Raw genomic sequence first — 7445 nt, 5'->3', positions numbered from 1 at the left:
TGATCTTAGAGCTGGAATTGATATCGCTCTCTTACCCCTTTTTGAAAATGGTCTGAATAGATGAGCTTCTGCTCCCTCCTATTTACAAAGGAAAACTGGCTTTCCGCAAAATAAGCTCCACATAAAGCCTCGCATACCCGCTTTGCTAACAGGTTGTACTAAGTCTTGCTGAGTCCCTGTACTCAGCCTTGCATGCTTTGTTTCAGAGGAAATCCTTCCAACTGATGGTGGCTTCTACCTTGACGTCGACGAGTAGTTCGGAGTTCCTCAGGTGGCAGCCTGAGACTTATGGGCTGGGACGTCGCCTTATGTTATGGCCTCTTAGGCCCTTTGCAGTCTTGTTATCTAGATAACATAATTTGCTTTCCGTTGCTTGTTGATTTGTGGTCAGTGACCTCTGCGTGTAATAAATTTGGATCTTAACTCTGCTAAGAGTTGTAATATATTTGCTTTCAGTCGTAGAGTCACTGTTGTGTTACCGATTCTCACCCTGTAGGCCCTAGAGATCTAGGTTAGGCTTATGCCAGATGTGATATCTGGGTTTGTCTAGCCCTGACCTCCGGGGTCGCCACAACTAGCCACTAGGCATGAGGGGTGCTAACTAGCTTGTAGCTTTCTAGGCTAACTCTGATGTTCTTGCACAACTCCTTATCTAGACTTAAGTTAACTATAAAAGTAAGACTTGGAAATTCAAGTAAAAAGCTTTGAGAGGTAAAAACTGGGACTTGTAAAGTAAAACACAAGGTAGTATGGTATGAGTGCCTTTCTCAAGTTGAGCTTGCACTAGGGTAACTTGCAAGAGTATAGCTTGCCTTGAGGGGTACAGTGGTGAAAGTTCTCTTCTTCTTCTTCAAAGCAGACCTCCTCCTCCTGGTACTCCTCGGTACTAGTGTCTATCAATGAATACGAGGTATACAATCACCAAACAATTCTTAAGGCTAGATCAAGCACACAAAGGGGTCACACAAGCTATTCTAGCATTACAACATTATTCATATGTTGGTTGACTTTGTTTTCTTTTTAAGAAAAAGAATTTCATCTTATTGAAATAATTATTAGGGTTTCTATTTATGTTGTTTGAGAAATAATTTCCTCTCATTGAATCTTGTTAAGATTTAATATCCTCAAATAATAAGGTATGAACACATGTTGACCAAGGTCAACACTTCATAAATATCATTTGGGAAAATGATTTAAATGGGGTATTACACCTCATGCAATTTAACACTAACATAATAAAAAATTAATATAACCAAATAATACAATATGAGATTATATAGACCAAGGTCATTAACTCATGTTGAATTACTTGAGACAAAGATTTAAATGAGAGGATACCTCTCATACTATTTAATAAATAATTTTGGATAATTTCAAATGGCTAGAAATGGCCACATAGCCACTATTTTGATCTAGCTCATGATCATATGAAGCACCATGTCATATTTTTGCATAAACAATTAGACAATATCAAATGTGATTTATGAGAGTTGGAATCAACTCAAAATCAGTTATGGTTGATTTTTAATAAATGTTTGAAGTTTGAAAAGGCTCTGCCATGTTATTTTTGCTATATTAATTCTATAACAAAACTAGGTGTGAGACCAGTGTAGTTAGTTAGATATTTTCACAAGATTTTTAAAGATATAATGTTCATAAATTTTGGCTCAGTAGATTTGAAGTTTTTTATTTTTGAATCAAGCACCAGTATGAAATTTGAAATAAACAAATTAAACGGAATTCAAATCTGTGGGCTAGGTGGGAAAATAATTGGGCCGGCCCAACAGTGCGTTTCGGACACAACGGGCCGCCTGACAGTGGCCCCCACTGTCAGCTGTTTTAAATCGCCGAACCGGTATGCGTGGAGGGGGGCCGTGGGATTAAAGACGATCGGACGGCTGTGGTTCGTCCTCGTCGGCGACGAGCTCCGGCGAGGTCGGAACCCTACTGGCGGCCATGGGGGTCCAGGGAGGGGTCTTACCGTGGTCCAGCGGGGTCAGCGAGGCGGACAAACGACCGAGGCGACGACGACGAGTCGAGGGAGGGTCACGGCGGCTCTTGAGGTGGACGAATTCGACGGCTCGGTCTTCAGCGTCTCCGGCGGCCTCCGGTGGTGAAATTGGGGCGGCGTGGTGGCTAATGTGAAGGGGGAGAGGTTCGAGGAGAGCAAGTGAGAGGAGGGGAAAGGGGTGCTGTGCTCAGAGAGTGAGAGGAGGGCTCCGTTTTATAGCTGGCAGAGGAGGCCGAGGGGGTGCTAGTGGTGGCCGATCGTGCGGCTGCTGTAGGTCGCAAAAGGCCAAGGTGAGGGGGGGCGTCCTGTCGGCGGCGTCACGGCGGTCCTAGGGGGGTCGCGGTAGCACGGGAGAGGGTCGGGAGAGGCCAGGCCGTGCAGGGTACTGTGGCGCGCTCACGGTGGTGACCATGCCGGTCCTGGCGCGTTCTGGCTTCGTGGGCACGGGCTAGCTAGGGCTGTGCAGGGCGTCATCTGGCAGGGGGAGGGTACAGGAAGCTTCCTGGGAGTGAGGAGAGTCTACTGGACATGGTTTGGTGAGTTAAAGGAGGCAGGGGAGCAGAGGTGTGTGACATAGGCATGCCAATGGCATGGCCTGGCTAGGGCTCTTCCATGTACTTTTCTTGGGCTAGGAGGGTACTGCTAGGTTCAGTGAGGTGAGGCAAGAGTAGTGGACAAGGTGATAGGGACCAGAGAGGGATAGGGTGTGCACATTTGATCAATGCCAAAATGAGTGACATAGGCCATGTCCTTGATAGATCTTGGGTCATGGTGATCATGGCTAGGCTTGATGATGTCAAAAGGGAGTTGTTAGTGTACAATGTACTATAGATGAGCCAAGAGAGGTGGGGTGAGGTGGTGAATAGTAGGTGGAATAGTGGTTGTACTTCTAATCTACTCTATGTGATCAACAAATGTGACAAGCAAAGGTCTCATGTGTGTTTGTATTTGGCCAAAATTCTGGATAGGAGTGATCTAATTAATGTTTAGCAACTATTGGTGGCATTGGTTTGAATTTTGGAATTGATTTGTGAAAATTTTAAAAGTTGGGGGTAATCTAGAATCTGTTTCAACATTGCCACTTTTCATCCTTGTAATAAGCAATAGAAAAGGAACTAGTCAAAGTGGCCAACACCAAAGTGTTCATCTTGAAGAGGTCTTGGATGAGGTGCAAAGAGTTGGGGTAGTTTGGTTTAAGAATCTCTTAATCCAAGGGCTCAAAGTGGGTAAGATGTTAAAATTGCCACATGTGACCATTATCACATGTAACTAGGTTTTGCTATTTACTTTGATTTGATTTGGGTTTCTTTGCTTCAAAAGTGTTGGTTACTGGTTCATTGATGTTTCCCAACCACTGGCACAATTCAAAATGGCCTAGGTTAAAGATTTACAAAAATGGCCATAGCCTCATATGTGGATTTTATGTTTTTCTTTTCTTTTCTTTTTTCCTTGACCAAAGGTCCTTGTTTTGGGTTCAAAGAGGGTTAGGTTAAGTTTACTAGTGGTTTCCATCCATCTCCACAAGGTATAAATGGCTTAGGCCAAGATTTGAAAATTAGCTATTTGCTCTCATATGTCTTTTTCTTTTATTTCCTTTTTTGTTTGGTTTCTTTTTGATCCAAAAAGTGTTCATTTGGGTTTATTTAGGGTTATGTGGGGTTTAGTAATGGTTTCAACCATTTAGGTAAGGTAACTAGGGCATAGGCCCTTATTTTGAGAAATAGCCATAAGCCCACATATGCCCTCACTCTAATTTGTTTTCTTTTTATTTGTTCCTCCTTGGACTTGAAAAGGGTAGGGTTTAGAAACATTTCAAAATACTTCACCCAAACATCTTAGCCAAACTCACAACACTTAGTCATGAGCACTATGCACATTATAGATCTTAAATAAAGTTTTTGTTGGCTCCAATTTTTGGAAAAAGGAAAATTCATTTTCTTCTTTGTTTGGAAAATTTGGGATGTTACAACTCCTTCCCCCTTAAACAAAATCTCGTCCCGAGATTTAAGAAAAGTTAGGAACCTAAGAGAGATTGGGAAATTGGGTTAACAGGAAGACATACTCTGCTTGGCCTGGGGTGCTTCTTTAGCTTCTGTGGCACTCATGTGGTAGAGACGGCCGTTGCGGTTGTTCGGGTCCTTCTGGCTGCGAAGCGGCGCTGTTGCTGGGCAGGTGCAGTGGTATTGGAGGCAGTATTGGCAAGCTTCTTGCGGCACTCATTGGAGCAATGCCCAACAGTTCCACATTCATAGCAAGTTACCGTTGACTTACCTTTGGGGTGACGGGGACATCGTTGCTTCCCGTCCTTGGGGCAGTGTTGCTGTGGTTGTTGTTACCATTCTGGTTCTTGTTGTTGTTGTTGTTGTTGTTGTTGTTGTTGTTGTTGTTGTTGTTGTTGTTGTTGGGGTGGTGGTTGTGGCCTCCGGGCTTTGGGGGTCCTCCATTGTTGTTGGTGTAGTTTGGGCGGTACGACTGAGCTGGTGGCTTGTTGTATCTTGGGGCAAATCCTCCAGATGAATTGGTGCGGTACTTTTGTGCATTGCTAGGTTCATTCTGGTTCATCATTCTGCGCTTGCTGTTCTCGTTGGCTTGATGCAGTTTACCGTCCATCTGTATGGCAGAGTGAAGACGCGTAAAGCACACGCCCGTTGGGAACCCCAAGTGGAAAGTGTGATGCGTACAGCAGCAAGTTTCCCTCAGTAAGAAACCAAGGTTTATCGAACCAGTAGGAGTCAAGGGCCACGTGAAGGTTGTTGCACTACACCAGGAACCCCCATATAGCTACGGATATCTTGCAACGAAATAATCATGCGTAGCCAGGTTCCCACTGCCCGTACGTGTGAGGAGGGAGAGATGCCGTAACTTCCTTCCATCTTCTCCTTTTTTTTTTGAGGGATTGGCTCCATCTTATCTGCCTAATAATTAATGCCTAATACCGCACGACCCCGCCCCCCGAACACATCCATTAGATCGTGCGAGACTATCCCAGATTCATCCAGTTGCCCCCGTCCTCCGCACTCGAACCAATTCCAGAAGGCGCTCCTGGATCGCGATTCTTGGACCTTGCATCAGTTCAAGAACGGCGCTTGTGGATCACGAGTTCACGACCCTCTGATCTCGCACCAGTTCAAGAACTGCTCTCCTGGATCGCGATGTTGAGGTGTTCCGTCACTACAACACCAAGCAGGATACCACGGCTGAACTTTTCTGCATCACCGGCCAGGGATGGATGCCACTATACTGGTACATTGCTAGACCTTCCCCCATCCTCGATTACAATTGATGGTTTTCAATTTCTTACCAGATCCCGTCACTTGATATGGTTTCCTTTTCATGTTTGCCTTTTCTGATTCCTTGCTGCACATCGCCTTCCACTGGCTGCTTCTTAACCAAGTCCACTCTTTCCCAGGTCGGATGCCATGGATCCAATCAACTGCATCAGGTGGCAGCCCCCTTTTTCCCAATATTAAACTACATGACGTATCTCCTTGATTTTTACCACACTATTCACACTTCAGGGCTCCTGCCATGTTGTGCTGAATATGTTCGAAGTTCCACCTTTCTAGATTAACTATTTTGTTGATTGACAGATATTTCAGTCCAATTCTTTTCAAGAACTCCATAAATATTAGTAGTACCACTTAGGTTACGTATTGGCTACTGGTCCTCTAATTTAGTTCTCTTTAGTGCAAATTTATTATGCAGACCTGGATGATTTTGTTGATGTGAATGCTATGCGAGGTCATAGCCTGAGTGATCGTGCAGCAAAAACTTTCCTGGTCCAGGACACAATGAGGTATCAACTTTAACATCTCCTGATATCCTATAATTTGTGTTCATGTAGTAAGCTTTACTTGAAAGTATGCTTACCAGTTCTGAAATTTATGTTGGGTCCCTGCGTGTGGGCTTTTGCAGTTTCTTTGTTCATGTCGACGAGATGTGAATCTTCATTGTTACAATTGTGGGAAATAGAAAACTACTCCCTCCATTCCAAATTGACTCCCAAAGTAATCAGAGTCTGTGTTAGAGCATGGTAAGTTCCTTTGTCCTCACATTGTTATTATCTTGAATTTCTAAATCGCATGTTGGTTTTCTCCCAGATAAATTACATGAAATTAGATGACAAGACATGCTTTGAAAACTTTTAGCTAATAGCTCGTATCCTGCCCTATTTTTTTCATTATTTATCAAAACGCACACTTCAAATCTTAAGTTACAAAGTTTCACAGCCTCGTGTATATATACACGGAAGCACGACTAGCCTAGATCTGAATGGACTTGCACAAGTACTGGTCAGACTAGGACTGGATTTCAAACCTTACTTGGAGTCCAAACGGACTAGTACTTAACTCCTAGATTCCTACACTTCGTACTCAAAACAAGTAACTGCTGCATGACGAATACTACTAGGAAACTAAACTCAAACGGACTTGGATATTACTAGGAAATAACCAATCTTCTTTTGATTAATCCTAACAGTTTAGATATCTCACTCTTACTATTATGCATCAGTGCGGAGCTCCATTTGGATAAAGTATTAAAGTTACATGTGCATTACTATATTTTATTACTTCTCAAGACTAAAATTGTTTCGTTTATCTGTAGATTTGTGTAGAGTGTAGACTTGAGGCCATTTCTAGAACCAAAAGGATGCACGATGCATCGTAAGACATAATGCTTCTCTAAGGTACTACGATGCATCCTTTACTCGTTCTAGTATGCTCATTTTAATTAAGCTCTTACTTGACAAACTGCAGCAGGTTATAGTCATGACATCAATGTTACAATGCTACTTCATGTGAGTCTGAATAGACTTATTATCCAAAATAAATTATTGTGTAAAATATTTTCAGTGAGTCCAGAAGGCTGGAAAGCTAAAATTGATCAGAAGAAGATCTCAGATACAAGTCTTGGCTACTTGCGTTATCTTCAACATAGATCCACAGAGAAGTGAAGCATCAACTTGGGTTCTTGGATAAAAAAGCGAAACATCAACTTGGGTACTTGAGATAATGGGACTAGTACTGTAGCCTCGCACTGGTGGAAGATCATTTATAGTTATGTTGCATAGACTGAGCACACAGAGAAGTGAAATTCATAGTTTCAGTTTTTTATTTTTTATATGATAATTGTAAGCCAGGTTGTACTTTTGAGTTTCAATGAAGAAAGTACTATGTTTTTCACTTTGTATCACCATATCATGTTTGATTCTAATAATGGAAACATTTTTTGAAAGTAATTGGTATACTTGTTTCACTCACAAAGCAAAACACGAAGAATTTTTATATGTAAATACTACCAAAAATAGCAACGCTTAGAAGTAGTGCAAAATCATACATATTTGTGTTGCTGGGGTGCAACGCTTTTCATTGCTGATTACCAACTCATGTATAAGCGGTGCTGCAGAGCCTAGCAACGGCAGAAACGGCAACGC

General features: G+C 42.6%; 1 long non-coding RNA gene across 1 annotated transcript; it reads left to right on the top strand.

Moving 5' to 3' along the window:
* The first annotated feature begins 4773 nt into the window (after positions 1-4773).
* On the top strand, positions 4774-7194 carry LOC127309411 (uncharacterized). The gene is made up of 5 exons (XR_007857141.1): positions 4774-5254; positions 5421-5807; positions 5927-6044; positions 6617-6698; positions 6865-7194. It is a non-coding gene; the product is annotated as an uncharacterized lncRNA (long non-coding RNA).
* Positions 7195-7445: the final 251 nt, after the last annotated feature.

Source organism: Lolium perenne, chromosome 6 (genome assembly GCF_019359855.2).
Source record: "Lolium perenne isolate Kyuss_39 chromosome 6, Kyuss_2.0, whole genome shotgun sequence".
Taxonomy (NCBI): domain Eukaryota; kingdom Viridiplantae; phylum Streptophyta; class Magnoliopsida; order Poales; family Poaceae; genus Lolium; species Lolium perenne.
Note: the sequence above shows the minus strand (reverse complement) of the source record. Positions and strands in the feature narration are given on the sequence as shown.